Source organism: Ammospiza nelsoni, chromosome 6 (genome assembly GCF_027579445.1).
Source record: "Ammospiza nelsoni isolate bAmmNel1 chromosome 6, bAmmNel1.pri, whole genome shotgun sequence".
In the NCBI taxonomy this organism is placed as follows: Eukaryota; Metazoa; Chordata; class Aves; order Passeriformes; family Passerellidae; genus Ammospiza; species Ammospiza nelsoni.
Window position 1 is genome coordinate 12,714,506 of NC_080638.1, and position 15,118 is coordinate 12,729,623.

At 38.7% G+C, this 15,118-nt stretch overlaps 1 long non-coding RNA gene across 1 annotated transcript; it reads left to right on the forward strand.

The window, feature by feature from the left end:
* The first annotated feature begins 3,444 nt into the window (after window positions 1-3,444).
* Window positions 3,445-4,598, forward strand: LOC132074836 (uncharacterized). The gene is made up of 3 exons (XR_009418662.1): window positions 3,445-3,497; window positions 3,678-3,769; window positions 4,230-4,598. It is a non-coding gene; the product is annotated as an uncharacterized LOC132074836 (long non-coding RNA).
* The last annotated feature ends 10,520 nt before the right edge of the window (window positions 4,599-15,118 follow it).

Below are 15,118 nucleotides of genomic sequence, written 5' to 3' on the forward strand. Positions count from 1 at the left end.
ACTTTTATGTTTTTTGAATCAGGAAGACTCCTTTCTATATACACTCATAATAATAAATCATTGTTGGCTATGTAGCATCTCTTTAGTGTGTAAACTATTGCTCTAGTGAAAACAGCTGCTTTTTTTCACTTTACGAGTGCTTAGGGACATTTCAAGAAAAGAGGCTTGTTTTATCCTGCTGTCTTTTGTTTTTATTTCATTGGATTTTATTACTGGGGAAACTGAATTTACTACTTTTAAACTTGGATTGTTAAGAAAATCTTATTAAACAAGAAAAACTGATCTAACAAAAGTAAGATACAGCAAATTGAACTTTCACTTGTGATATATGTTACAGACAGTAAAAAAAACCAACCTCTGGAAACTTCATTATTATATGGAATTATAAACCTTTTTTAAGGATGAAAACTAAGCTTAATGAAAGTACTTTAGTAGCAGTATAAAAAAAGACCTCTACCTACCTAACCACCTCTCTTTGCAAGCAAATTACCATTTGTGCTTGAGGTGCATGTCCTTAAATAAATGATCCCCAATGAGAACCAGCTGGGTGTGGGCACACAGGTTGTGGGAAGTGGGAGTGGGGCTGTGCCTGAGCCCCATCCCCAATGGGCTGCAGCTGTGAAAGGCAGGTGAGCAGTGTGGGAGGTGCTGAGGGGTTACTGACCAATCACCAAAGGGAGCAGAGGGCTCACAGGTGCAGTGCATCAGCAATAAGGAGTATTAAAATGTTGGGCTAAAGAACAAGAAGGGCAGAGGCTTGCAGCCTCCTGAGGTGAGGTTTGTCTGTATGGGCTGACCCTTGAAGGCTTCTGATATGGCAAGGTGTTACTGTGTATGGGTTGGAGCTTTCTGAAATTGTTTGATGGTGTTGTGTTTATCGTGGTTGTCTCAACTGCAATATGTGCTGCAACAGAGAGCTGGCTATTTTAGTAGCAAAATATCTATATAGTTAATTTTTAGGGTAAAAACTCTGGGCTGTAGGAAGGGCAGTGGCAGAATGCACCTGGGAGAGCTGCACAGGGCCATCACAATTTATTAATCTGTTTTAGGCCCTGACACAATATGTGCATCTTGAAAAGGTAGTAAGGGGATTTAGTAAAGTGCTGGGCAGGCTGGTTTAAAAAAGTGCTGAAAATAGGTTTAAGGTTATAATTTTTTTTTCAATTAGTTTAATATTGTCCTAGTTCCAGAGGCTGCTGTATTAGCTGTGTATCTCAAAGTTGTTACTTTAAGAAGTTAGGATTTTCTATCCTGACAGAATATGTACATCTTGAAAAGGTAGTAAAAAGGCCTAGTAAAGTGCTGGGCAGACTGGTTAAAAAAGTGCTGAAAATGGGTGTTTTTTTTTAAATTGGTTCAATATTTTGCAAATTCCAGAGACTAGAATGCTGTATTACCTGTTTATATCAAAATTGTTACTTTAAGGAGTTAGGTTTTTCTCTCCTGCTGGCAAGGAATGCTGAAGTAGGTCATATTAAATGGATTTTGAGCAATGTTATGGGTATTTTTTTCAATCAAAATTACATGAAGGGTAACAAACCAGAGCTGTAATGATGGATGGTCCTTACTGGTTTATTTAATGTTTCACTGGAATGTGTTGTGTTTTTGCAGACTGAGAAATGTTTTTTGTAGCTATTAAAGCTGCAGTATTTTATGCTGGATTAAAGGATTAGTAACTTTTATTGCTACTTTTTTGTTTGTGCTTCATCAAATGATTGTGTTTGCCTTATTTATCTGATAAACAGAATTGTGTTCTACTGAGTTAGATGGTCACCTAAATCTACAAAATTGTTTGTTCAGCTGTTGTTAGGTTTTTCACAGATAGCCATCTACCACCTCTTTAGTGCATTTAGTAGGTATGAAAGTGTGGTTTAAAAAAGTGGATCAGAGAAACAGTCTAGTCTTGGCTTTGCTTCATAGAATTTCTCTTAGAAAACTCGAGAGAGGCAACTGTAGGATGCAGGTTACTTTTGTTCTGCCTCCTGTGGGGTTAGTGGGAAATGAAAAGTGCCATAAGAAGTTAGCAGTACAAGTGCAGTTCTACAGATTTAATTTTTTTAATGCTTAAATCCTCCCCAGTACTCTAAATCTATAGCTGACTATGCAAGCACAGTGTCATTATTGCCCCCTTCTGGCAAGCACAGGGGTGATTCCTATTCACACTCACAATCCAGTGTTGTGCTTACAGAGAATTTAAATTCACCTTCTGGAGTTTAATATTTTCTCTGCTTATAGTTTTGCATTTTCCTAGTGGAGTCACCTTTTTGGCTTAGTGTTTTCCAACATGTCAAACATGTTACTTTTCTCTGGAAGATGTGTTTGATAAACGCTGAATTGTTCAATGATGAATTTTATTTGAATGATAAACGAACACCTCATAAACAAAGAGTACTGGGCAAAGGCCGATTATTCCCCTGCTCCTTTCCCTTCCTGGTGAAGGCTGTTTTTAGGGATTATGCATCAGCATTACAGGTTTAAAATGCATGTCAGCAATTAATAGGACAAGAGAGGATTACACAAAAGGCTGTAGAGTAGCAAATGACCTTGCAGTGCTGAAGTGTGAAGAATGAAAGTACCACTGATTTTTGGTATAGAATGTTTGCTAGGAAAAATTGCTGTCTTCAAGACTTTAAATAGAGTTGTAGCTAGAGAGTTTAATTTTTAATAGATTTACTTATGATGAACTTCAGGAATTTTGCTATTCTGTATCCTCTCTTTTAGAAATACTTAGTTTACAGAAGCTTCCACTTGTTCAGAGAAATACTGAAAAGAAACAAAAGTTTGAAGTGGGGACTACCCTGATTATTCTTTGCCAAAGCTTTCTTCAAAGAGAACTTCTGAGTTCTGATACCACATTCTTTGAAATGAACAGTACATTTCTAACACATTAAATCATATTAATGTTTCAATGGAAATATTAGCAGCTAACCCAAGAACAACTGAGATCTAGTATCTCTAGCATCCTCTAGTCTTTTTGCTTAAATTAGTAGGCATGAAATATTTGTAGTTTTTTTGACAGGTACTTGGCCCTAAAATGTTGGCATTTGATAACGACACTTGCTTTTCATAAAATGCTTACAATAAAATACTTTTCCTATTCAACAGAATGTTACTTGTGTACTGAAAATGGAAAGAAAATACTACAGGATAAATATAGATTTGTATGTTTTCTGCTAGTGTTATGGTGCTTTGGAAAACGTTGGTAAGTAGTGGAAGGACTTAATCTTCTTTAAAATGTGTTCTATTTGTGTTATAGCCCTTTAAAAACAATTATTTGCATTCTGAAATCTGTGTATGCTCTCTAAACCCCAAGTTTTTAACAGAAAGCTTAGGGAAGGGAAAACATTATAGAAGCAAGGACTTGAGTGCAGAAATCAGTTCCAAAAATAATAAGCACTTGTGCTGAAATTCTCAGGAAGGATGAAGCCTGAGAATGAGCCTGAAGATGAAGAAAGCTTATGGGAATATATAAACAAATCTTCCTCTGTTTCCTGGAGGTGACTGCTTGTTCTAACATCCTTTTCATTAATGTGATTTATAATATAAACTCTATACTGACTTCTATATGTAGGAATTAAATAGAGGAAAACAACTGATTTTCATGTATCTAACATCTGAAATCCTTTCTCTGATGATTTACTTTTCTTCTATGTCTCCTTTATTTTTTTCTCTTACAGAACACTTTCTGCTTTTGTGTAAGCACCCAAAGTGACAAGGTTTAAGCAGGTCAACATCCTTGCTTTTTGTGCGCAGAGTCTTATCCTGCCAGGTGAGATCTGAATGATCTGTTCAATTTTGCTTCACCCCAATGTTTCATTAACATCTCTTATTTTTCAGATAGCAGTATTTAATTTTCCTGGACACACTAATAACTTTTGCTCCAAGGAAAAGGACAATAAATATATAGGAGAGAAAAGTAATAATTCTAATTTCTTTCCCACTCGAGATGAAAACTATTATTCTGCTGGATCCAATTACTACTTGTAAAGTAGGAATATTATCTGTCATTTATTTCATCCCAGGAAGATAATGTGGACTTTTCAAACTTGGCTTTTATGCCAATGAATCTATGTTATGTCATAACACACATCTTGCTAATAATGCAAAACTATTTTTTATCATCTTATATTGGGGGTGAAAACACTCAGATTACTTTAAAACTCCAGTGTAATAGCACATAGTGTATTGAGCTATTAATTAAGAAATGTCTGTTCTGTGTTCCTCCCTAGCACTTGATGTGTTTATATGCACATTCTTCTTGGAAGGCCAGGGACACTTTGTTCAGTGACTGAGAAGTGATGTGGATGGGTGCCATGCTCAAAGCCTGTTTTCATATCTCCTATCAACATGTAAGTTTACAATTAACTTGATCCATGCAAGCAGAATAATTTATTCTGGACTAAGCAGAAGGCTAGCTGTCTTCTTGAATTAAGGCCTGAGGTTGGAAGAGAACCAGTAAATGTTATCAGACAGAAGCAAAAGTTATTTTAAGATGCAAGGAGGTACTGTCAGGAATGGTTCACTAAATCATTTGGGACCTATTTCCACATATTGCACTGTGTAGATGCTCTTGCTCAACTTCTAAAGCCATGTGGCAAAGGGGCAATGGTGGTGTGGGAGCAGCAAGAAATATTAATTTAAAAGTAATTTAACTGAGTACCTGTTAAATGCTACTTCCCAGAAGCAGATAACCACACTTAGAGAAAAAAATGTTCAGTTGTAACTTTTCAGGGATTCCTTCTCATAGGGTCATCTAGAATTGATGTTCCTTGGTAAGTCAGAGTGGTTATACTGGGAGATACTGGGTTTAGTATTTCCAGCCTGTGTTGTTGATGGAATCCAGGCACAGCAGTAACAAGCTACTACACTAGAAATGTTGTATGGTGAACTGTCTGGAAACTTTGGGGTTTGCACTTAATAGAACAATATCTACCATCCTGAAAATGAGTAAGATGGAATAGTGTAGGGAATTAAATTGTTCTCTCTCAGTAAGATGTGCCTGGATGTGTACCTGGAGTTCTGAGCTGCTTTTGTTTGCCAGAGCAGTCAGGTACTGCTGGTGCCTTGCAGTCCTTGCTGCTGGAGTTGCCACCCATGCTGCAGCATGTTTATAAATAAAACCATTTCTAGCTGCACGCTCAGCCTGCAATGGAAAGTCGAGTTGTGTTTCTTCTGGCTTGCACATTACCACTAGGAGAGCTACTGCTGGCACTCAGTCAAGAATTCTGTTGATTCAGAAGCCAGTAAAGAAACGTTCAGGACTGTGTTGCCTCTGCAAGTATGAGTAAAAGTTTATTTATATCAGTCAAGTGACTATACATGAATATGGATCAGACCATTCAAATGAAGGAAGGTGCTTTCACAAGTGACTCCTCCTTATCTGACTGGGCTCTCATTTGTGCCTTAGCAGATAGATTTAGAATCTCAGGGTGCATGTATGATAATTCATAATGTGCTAGAATTTCTTCTTAGAGAAACACTTTTAGCTAGTTAATAACTAATTATGGTTTAGGCTGAATTCCTTTGTGTTCATCAAATACAACACAAGCAATAAACCACATTCTCACATTTTTACTCAGATGTGCTTCTAATATTGAGTCATTTTTTAACAGTGCCAAGGGTCTTTGTGTTTTCTAATATAATCTTAAAAAACCACATTTCTTTCTTAATTTAGCTATATGTAAGGAATACAATACTGCTAATCATCTGTCTGAAACAGTAGTTATGGAAGCCTTTCCAACCTTGTGGTGATCAATTTCATTGCTTTGCTGTTGGATTTAAAAAAAAAGTTTAGCCTGAACTTCCCTTACTGTTCTGTCCCATTCAGCAGTACACAGGAAAAAGATAGGGTTTAGCTTTCTTTAGTGTAATTTTTATTTTCCATGGGTGTGTAAACAGATCTTCATGAAAAGACATTTAAACACTATGAAGGATACCTGAAATGCTTTGAATTCATATATATGTGAATGGCCATGTCGCTTCTACAAATATTTTTTTCTACTATCTTATCTCTATTATGAAAATACTTGTATAACTTGACCTCAGAATGGTTCAGTCATAGGCTATTATTGCTGATTAACTAGGGAATAAAGTCCATTTAGTGGGAACTCTTACTGGCCATTGAGACTGGTGGAATGCAAAAGAAAAAAACAGATTTAGAAATGATATGTCTAAAATAAGAGCAAACACTTCTACAAAGCACTTAAAAGCTTGGAAATTAGTGTAAAAATTGGAAAAAGATGATAATTTTACCTAGAAATTAGGTAGTCTAAAAAAATTGGAAAGGAGAACTTTGATGCTCTTTTGCCAACCTTTATAGCAGTTTTATTAAAGTTTAATTGTCAAACAACTGAGAAACTTCTAAAACAGCCAGTAATAATCCTGAGAAGTGTTTGAAGAAGCTCTGTTGTATGTTGTAATATTTATTTTGAACACACATCCATTTTAGTTGTCTTAAAACCTGTTTTGATGTTGTCCTCTTAAGTAGACTCTGCTGAGGGTTAAGACCTAAATTGCACCAGAATTCTTTCTTTACTGGAGGTTATAATTTTTTTCCTCTAACACTTGCAAAGTTTTGTGTATGTAAAACTACAGCTCAGGCAGGTGAAGATGAATGGTTCCTAATTATGATATTCCAAGTTTGAGAGGTTTCTCTGTCATGTTTTTTTAATTTCCTCTTTCAAGTTACCTGCATGCACCTGCTGGTGTTGTAGCAAGGGAGGCTGATAGTTCTTTTTGGCGTTTGTATTCTGGGAAGGATTGTTCTGTAGCTCTGAAGGCTGCTGTGAAATATCCTAAATTTTAATGGCAAAGGGTGAAGAGACCTGCTTTGACCTTAAATACCCCAACAATTTCCAAACTACCTTGTAAAGGTGTTAATCACTTATATTCTCCCTTTGCTGAATGAATATTCTGCAGTTTTCCTTCCTTTGCAGGAAAGGTGTTAACACATTCCCATAACACACCCTCTCAATTTTTCCATGCAAATAACCAAGCAGGAAAATATCAGCAGAGGGCGCTATTGAGTTATAAATAGAGTAATAATACATTGACATTAGGAAAAAAAGTGTTTTCATGTGTTTTCAGTATCCATTCATAGAATCACCGCGTAGTTTACAATGGAAGGGGCTCTGGAGGTCCAGCCCTGCCTCAGAGCCAAATTCGAAGTTAGATACAATGAATTTGGCCTTGGTAATGTTTCTGCATTGCTGGGTCACCTGTAACAAGCTTCAAGCTGATTCAGTTTTTCTCCAAACCACTTTTACAGCCATTTGTGAGGCTGGATGCAGAGTGTGCCCAGAGATGAAGCATAGTTATTTTATATGAGTAAGACCAAAAAAAGTTGTTCAACCATTTCTCTTTCCAAAGTCAATAAATAGGTTTATGAACAGTTGCTCTTCAACTTTAATAAAAATAGGCAATCATTAAAAAAACCCCAGTTCTACAAGTATTTTGTCTGTTACTTCTGTAAGGCAAGATTGACCAGCATGGCACTTTCAATGTAGGTATTGTTGAAGCAAAGTATTGTTGATTTATGGGTTTTTTAAAAAGTATTTCTTATTCAATAGTATGATTTTACTTCTTTCCAATGACTTTACTGGAGAGCTGAGGTAGATAGCAACAAGAAGAATTTACAAGTGAGTACCAATCTCATATTTTAAAGCCTTTTTTCCCAAAGATTTTGTATTGAATGTGTGGACAGATTTATAGAAAGCAGAGGCTCCCTCCAAATCAGTGAGTTTTATTAAGGAAATTTTTTCTCATTTTGGTATGTCCTAGCCTGTCATTGTTACTTGAATTAATTCCAGTTCCTTTTTTCAATCTAGTTGCTTATATTAGCTCAAATTTTATTGGCTAAAATGGTAAACTGTTGAATTTTGTAGGATACAGCATTTTCCTTTAGCTTATCCAATTCTGCAGTGCTTTTCAAGAGTGTATTTGTGACAGAATTGCAGACTTCCAAGCTGAGGAACAAATCTGTAAAATACTAATCTCAGTGCTACTTTAGGGAGTTTACTGACACTCATGTCACATTAAAGAATTTCAGATAGTTACTGAAACCTCTGGGATGCACTAGTAATTTGTTAATTACCTTAAAGCAAATGTTTCACTACTGTCTTCAGTCTGAGAAGCAATGTTGTTACCTCTTTGTCTCTTTTTTCGGACAAAGTGTTAGTTACAAGATTTATTCAGGAAAAATATTTGTGATTTAAAAAAAAAACAGATGTTACCTTTTCCCACAGCCCTATTTAATATGTAAATTCTCTTTTCACTCCTAGAAAAGTGAATATTTTAGGTATGGTTAGAGCAACACAAATGTTTGCCTACCCTTATGGATTTTGAGATAGAGCAACTCATAAAGAGGTTTTGGAACTCTTAAAAGCACTTTCTCCCTCATTTAATCAACTATATTTGCATGCTATTTGTGGGATCTCAGCACCTCAGGATGGAGGTGCAGAGAGGCCGAGACCACCCTTGGGGGGCTCGGGAATCCTGGAATGTTGCCAGAAGTGTCTGGTGGCAGAATTTTGATCCTACACAGGAGATGACACCTGTATGAGGACTGGGAGGATTCCACTGGGTGAATGGTGAAGGGATAAGTTAGTTAAAGTGTAAAACACAGGGTTTAGGATTTTGGTACAGGGGGGTCTAAAGAAGTAAGATGGAGGAATTGGGGCGTGTCCTGTCCTTCTTCTTCTTCTTCTTGGCCTCCATCTTCTGTGGTGGTGGTGGCACTTTGGGATTGGTCATTACTAAAAGTGCACCGGTTAATAAGGGTAGAAGGTATTGGAGTAAAATGATAAATATTGTACACGTAACTTAGGGTATAAAGATAAGTGACCCCCCGGGGGCTTCGGGAGTGTGCCCATGGCTGACTTGCTGTGCAGACCTCTGTCGGGCTGAAAGAAAATCTTTTAGATAAACAATTAATAAACACCAAGACCGAGACAAGATCAGAAGTCTCTCCTCGTCCTTTGAAGCGTCGGCTTTCCAGGCCATCCCTGGGCCTTTCCAGGCCACCAGAACAGCAACACAGAAAACCCTACAGCTATTCACCTAAAATTTTAGCTCCCCTCAGATGCTGAGCTATCCCTTAAACACAAGCAGTGGGGTCAGTGGAATGTCAGTTTAGATTCCTTGCAGCTCTGCAAACAAATTAGCTTTAAGAGGCAAAAGGCTCCTGAGGCACAGGCAGCCGGGAGTGTTGCTGTGTATGGAGTTCTCTGTGGAGTTCTCTGCAGGCTGGGAAGGGCTGCAGGGAGCTGAGGTGGGACCGCTCTGTTAGCAGCAGAGGCAGGGTATGGTGAGGGCTTGGGTTGTGCTCAGAGCTTGGGCAGGTTTATGCACTCTGTGGTGTTCCTGGAGCAGCAGCAGCAGCCTGATCTTTCAGCTACTGATAAAGTGTCTCCTTGGTGTCACAGTTGGAGGCAGGTCCAGCTGAGCAGGCAGGGTATGTTCATCCCTTATAATCTTTGATGAATGGGGGTGTTTGCCTTGTTGGAATAATATAAATTTAGAAAATATACTACCAACTCAAATGGTATAGGGGGATAGCATATAAGAAAATAAAGATAGTATAGAAAGTAATCTTACCCCTAAGGAGTTACAGCTGGGCCAATTATCAAAGATTAGGAACAGGCCTGACTTTAACAGGCCACAGCTGTAACCAGTGAAAGAAGAGTGCTATAAAAGAGAGGGGTGAGAAGGGAACTGGAGTCGGTTATTTAGAGAAGAACAAAGAGTCAGTGCTCAGAGGAGAAACCCACGAGAAAACACCAAGAAGGTATGGAACTTTTGTGATAAGGAGACAACTGTATGGAACCCCTGTAATAAGATGACAACAAAATGGTATTAAAAAAAAACAACCAATTTTTTAAAAACTCTGCAATATTCCTGGTTTCAAAATGGTGAAGACCTCTTTGTTTTTCAGTTAGATGACATTAGCAAAGCTTTTATTTTTTTCTATTTTATTTCAAAAATAAAAATTGCTATTAAACATGCAGATGAGCAATATGAGTTGTCAAGCAGAGGTAGGCATGAGCATCTGTGGAGGTAATGTGGTATTTTAGTGTGTTGGAAGATGGTGGTGTGGAGATGAGAAAGTTCTTGTGTAGTGAGTTTTGAATGATGTGGAGGACTTGGGGCACAGAAGAATTAAAGATCAGTTTAGGACAACTGCTAATGACAACCCTATCTCTTCTGAATGCTGCCCCAAACTGAAGAATGCTGGGCTTTAAACAACAGAAACACTCACAGCTGGGCAGTCCCAGCAGTGACAATGGGGGAAGGGCCCCTACTGTAAACTTTTCTATCTCCTGCAGGAAATGTAACTCAAAAGGGATACAGGGAGAGTGACGAGGGACTGACCAAGCCTTAACAGTGTGAGAGGTTTACTCTTGACTCCCAGGGTACAGGGGTGACCACCAGTGCAAACAGCACATACTTAGCACTCCTGCTGGCAGTGCTTCTTGCAGTGAGTGTTTGGAGTGTTCTTGGTGAAAAAGATTTCAAAGTCACACCTTGGATCATCCAGTTACTGAAAGGAGTTGAGATACATGAAATTATGTGGGAATAAGCTGTTACACCTGGCAGACTGCCAAAGGCACAGATTCCTAGAGCTTTCAGACAGGTACTACATCTACAGAGCAGTAAGTACTGACTTTAGCCATGACTTTGTGACATCAGTGTTATCCTGACTGATTAAAACCAAGCACGTAGCTCTATAGATTCTTCATGTAACTTCCTGTGTTTTGGTGTTCCTCTTCCTCCTCCCCCCAGCACAAACGCTAGCGCATTGCCCTCAAATGGCTGCCAACCAGTTTTGGACTCTCATTATGAGATTCTCTGTTCATACTCTTACAAAAAAAGTAGAAATGGCACACCATTGTGTGGTTTTACATGACAAGTTTTACTTTGCCTTTGTAGCAAATTATAGTGAGAGTTCTGTGGGGTTTTGTTACCTTAATATTGTGAAGTTGCAATTCTTTGCTGACTTTTACTATCAGGATGACCAATTACTCTCTTGCTGAGTTTATATTCTGTTGCTATTCTAATGGGATGAGTGAAGAGAAGAGGATATTATTTATTTTTACTTTCCTCTGTAGGGCTTTGGTTTGTGACACTTCTCTGTGAAATTATCCGTATGTTTCCTTAGGAGTTTTCAGGGAAGACTTAAGTTCACTATTACACAAAAAAGGATGATATCCAAGGTGCTGCTCTTGTTTTGCTAAATTGAATTTAGTTCCAAAAATTGTTTAAAATAAAATCAGTGGGATATATGTCAAGGTTGTTTAAATACTTCCTACATTGTGGGACATGTTAGAATGAATTTAAAGTCTTTCATTTCCCCAAATTTATTCTGAACCTCCAAAGAAAAATAGAAATGGAAGGTAATTTCTTATAAACACTTGTAGGGGCACTTACAAACAATGTTTCTTGAATTCCTAGAATTAAAAGCAACTGTGTGTAGTGCATCTTCCCAAATCCATGCAGCTAATTATCTACAACAAACTTTCTAAAGGCAAACAGATAAGATCAGTATATCTCATAAGAGGAGCTTTATTAAGGATGCTCTGCCTCTGATCTGGAAACAAAATTGATGGGAATTTCCCATTTCTTTTGGAAAGACTGGCAGTGGTTATAGTGAATTATCTATTGGTTCTTTTATTAGGGGTATGTGGACAGAGCAACTGTATAAAGGAAGGAAACAAGACTTTTGCTATTCTTTCAATTATCCAACCACTTAAAATAAATAATAAATTACCTTTTGGCTATGTTTTCAAAAGAAAGGCCAGTGACATCTTGGCCTGGACCTGGAAAGATGTGGCCAGCAGGACCAGAGCAGGGATTATCCCCCTGTGCTGGGCATGGTGAGGCCACACCTCAAGTGCTGTTCCCAGTTCTGGGCCCCTCACTGCAAGAAAGACCTTGAGGGGCTGGAGAGAGTCCAGAGAAGGGAAACAGAGCTGGGGAAGGGTCTGGAGAGTCCTGTGAGGTGTGGCTGAGGGAGCTGGGGGTGTTCAGCCTGGAGAAAAGGAGGCTCAGTGGGGACCTTACTACTCTCTAGAGTGACCTAAAGGAGGGTGTAGGCAGGTAGGGTCAGTCTCTTCTGCCAGACAACCACAGGAGGAAATGGCCACAAACTGCATCAGAGAGGGCTGAGGTTGGACGTTTGGAAGAATTGCTTCACAGAAGGGGTTGTTAAACATTGGAATAGGCTTCTTGGAGAGGTGATGGAGTCACCATCCCTGGAAGTGTTCAAGTGAAGACTGGATGTGGCACTTTGTGCTTTGGTCTAGTTGACACAGTGGTGATCAATGAAAGGTTGGACCTGATAATCTTGGCAGTCTTTTTACTTACATAGAAGCTTAATGGTTCTATGATTCTGTGCTCCATACAGTGTGTGCTCTGTAAAACAATATATGTGATGAAAAGGGGCAATGTTCTGGAGGCAAGATTAGGAATACAAGATGCTTTACAGCCTGAGTGAGAAAAGGGCTCCCATGGGATTTAAATACTGTGGACTGTATGGTAACTTACTGCAGCCCTTAAAAATTTAAATACAGTCAACAGTTCAGCTGGATGGACAATAAGCAGCAGTGTCAATATTGTCTTGCTATGACTGCAAAAATAGTAAGATTTTTATTACTGTATACACAAGCTTTCATCAGCTTTGTAGAACTCTTGCATACGATATTATATAGTGTTGCAAGAAAACTTTCACTTGAAAAGTACAAACCTACTACTGAGCAGATGAAGGGGGAAATGACCTAGAAACAGATGAAACTCTGCTGATTGTTTAGATGTTGCACCTTCTTGTTATGCTTATGAACTGCTAAGTGGTTTGTCAAATCCATTTCCAGATGCACGACTTTTACACGAGGGTGGCTTTGAGCCAAGGCCTGTGCTGAAGGCTAGGAAGTGACAGGCAGCTGCTTCACCTGGTGGGAAGCTGGAGCCAGCAGTGTGGAATAGAGTGTGGTGGCATCTCTTGGGATGTGTATCTGGACCATGGATAGCCCCTCTTTATGTTGGGTCTGGGGAATGAGGCTGACTGTGGCTGAAGAAATGCAGCTTCTTAAAATGAGTTTGTGTCCCAGATGCAGAAGGGTCAGAAGAAAGGGACAGCAAGTCAGTAAAATCAGTAACAGGATGGGAGGGGGAATCTGGTTTGCTGTGGGCAGGCAAAACATGAAATCCTACCTCACATATGTGAGTATTGGAGGTGATGAGGAAAAGCTCCAGGGAGATGGTGGAGCCAATTTTGTTGTTGATCTGAAATTAGCTGTCTTTGATGTTGTTTTATAGTGGTCACATCTGGGAAGCTGAAGGCTTGAGTTTTAGAATCTCAGGTCTAGAAATTAACTGTCTTCTAAAATGGGATCTGCCGTGCTTATTTTGTTCTTGTAAACTGTGTTTACATGAAAATAACTGGAAGCATGTGTTATATATATATGTATATATATGCTTGTCTCAGTCTTGTCCCATGTTACATCTTAAAAATCAGTGCAAATATGTTTGGGAGCTGTCTGGCTTTGATTTTTGGGTTTTGCAGGGTTTTGTTTTCCTTGGCCTCTTATTGAATGTGCAAAGGAGGTGGTATGTTCAAGGTTTGCTTTAGAGCTCTTATGCTCTGGGAAGTTATGCCCTGTTGTAGATGACAGTGAAAAGGATTTTCAAGGTGTTTACAGATAAATGAAATTGTTTTCAAACATATGGAGGTGTGACTTGCAAGATCACAAAGTTCTGACAGCACACAAGAAAAAAGGTAATGCTTCCATGAAAGTTAAGGCCAGGCCAACTTATATAAACTGCACAAAAAGCAGCTTACAGCAATTATAGACTTAGTAGACTGAAATATATTTTTAAAAAGGCATTCCAAGACCAAGGCAAGTGCTGGCATGCTTCAGAGCTCATCTGTGTCCCTCTAACTTATCACTCGGTGTAACAAAATATCTCCTGTATAGGAAATAGAGTACAGGTCCAAAATACCAGCAGGTCTGGTAAAACCCACCGTGTTCTCTGTAGGGAAAACATCTAGGACTTCCATTAATCATAGAATGGTTTGAGTTGAAAGGGACCTTAAAGACCATGTAGTTCCAATCCTCAAGGATATTTGTCAGACAAGGATTTTAAGATAATGAGAACAGTCCAGTACCTGGCAGCACAGATAGAACAATGTGTGCAGGCACTTGCTGTGGGTGAAGCAACAGATGGTCAAAGAAGCTAATTATGACAATAACAACTTACAATATAATGAGGTGAAACATGCAGAGAAGGAGACAGCGGAGAAGTTCTGAGGATTTCTGAGTACCACAAGGCACATGAAAGACATCAGTTTATCCATTTAGAAGCTCCTGTGACCTTTTGTGTACCTTGTGTGACTTGGCCACTGGAGTACTCAAATGAAAAGGAGTAACTTTTTAAATTATAATTGACGGGCAAGCCTGGTCATCTGACTGTTGGTGATTCTCATTTTCCTTTTGCTGGGTATTCAGGAGTTGTTTAATTCTCACAATTCAACAAATAAAAAAACCCCACCAACACACACAGAAAAACAAGATAAAATTTTAAAGAAATACAATAAGACTGAAGTCCAATATTTGTCCTTTTATAATAAAGAAATCTTTTAAAGCTTCCATGTGGAATTTACTGGTTTAGAGTTAAAACTGTTTTAGAGAACTAAGCATTTTTAAATGGGGCCTATTATAATGGGACAAGTAAACACCTCTTAATGAGTTTTGCTTTGCTCTTTCCCTGCCACTGCTGCCTTGTGTCCTCCCACCCCATGCAGACTTCCTGATCCTGCCACTTAGCAGGGCACTGAGTGAGCCAAAAGAGCTTTGCCTTGGCACGCTTCTGTTTGCTGCATTTGGGTTTCAGTGATGAAAGCCAGAGAGGAAACAGAACCCAAAAGCTCAACAGTCTGGCAAGAGTTCTGCAGAACATCAGATGAGATGTGTAAGGCATCCTACTACCCTCAAGTTTTCCTCAGACAGTTCTTTCCAGACAAGTTGGGAGGGGTAGAGTGGAGCATGTTGTGTGCTTGGATTTCTTGGATTGATTTTTTTTTTTTTTTTTAATCTGAGTTTGAACTGCAAAATCTTTAGCAAGTTCA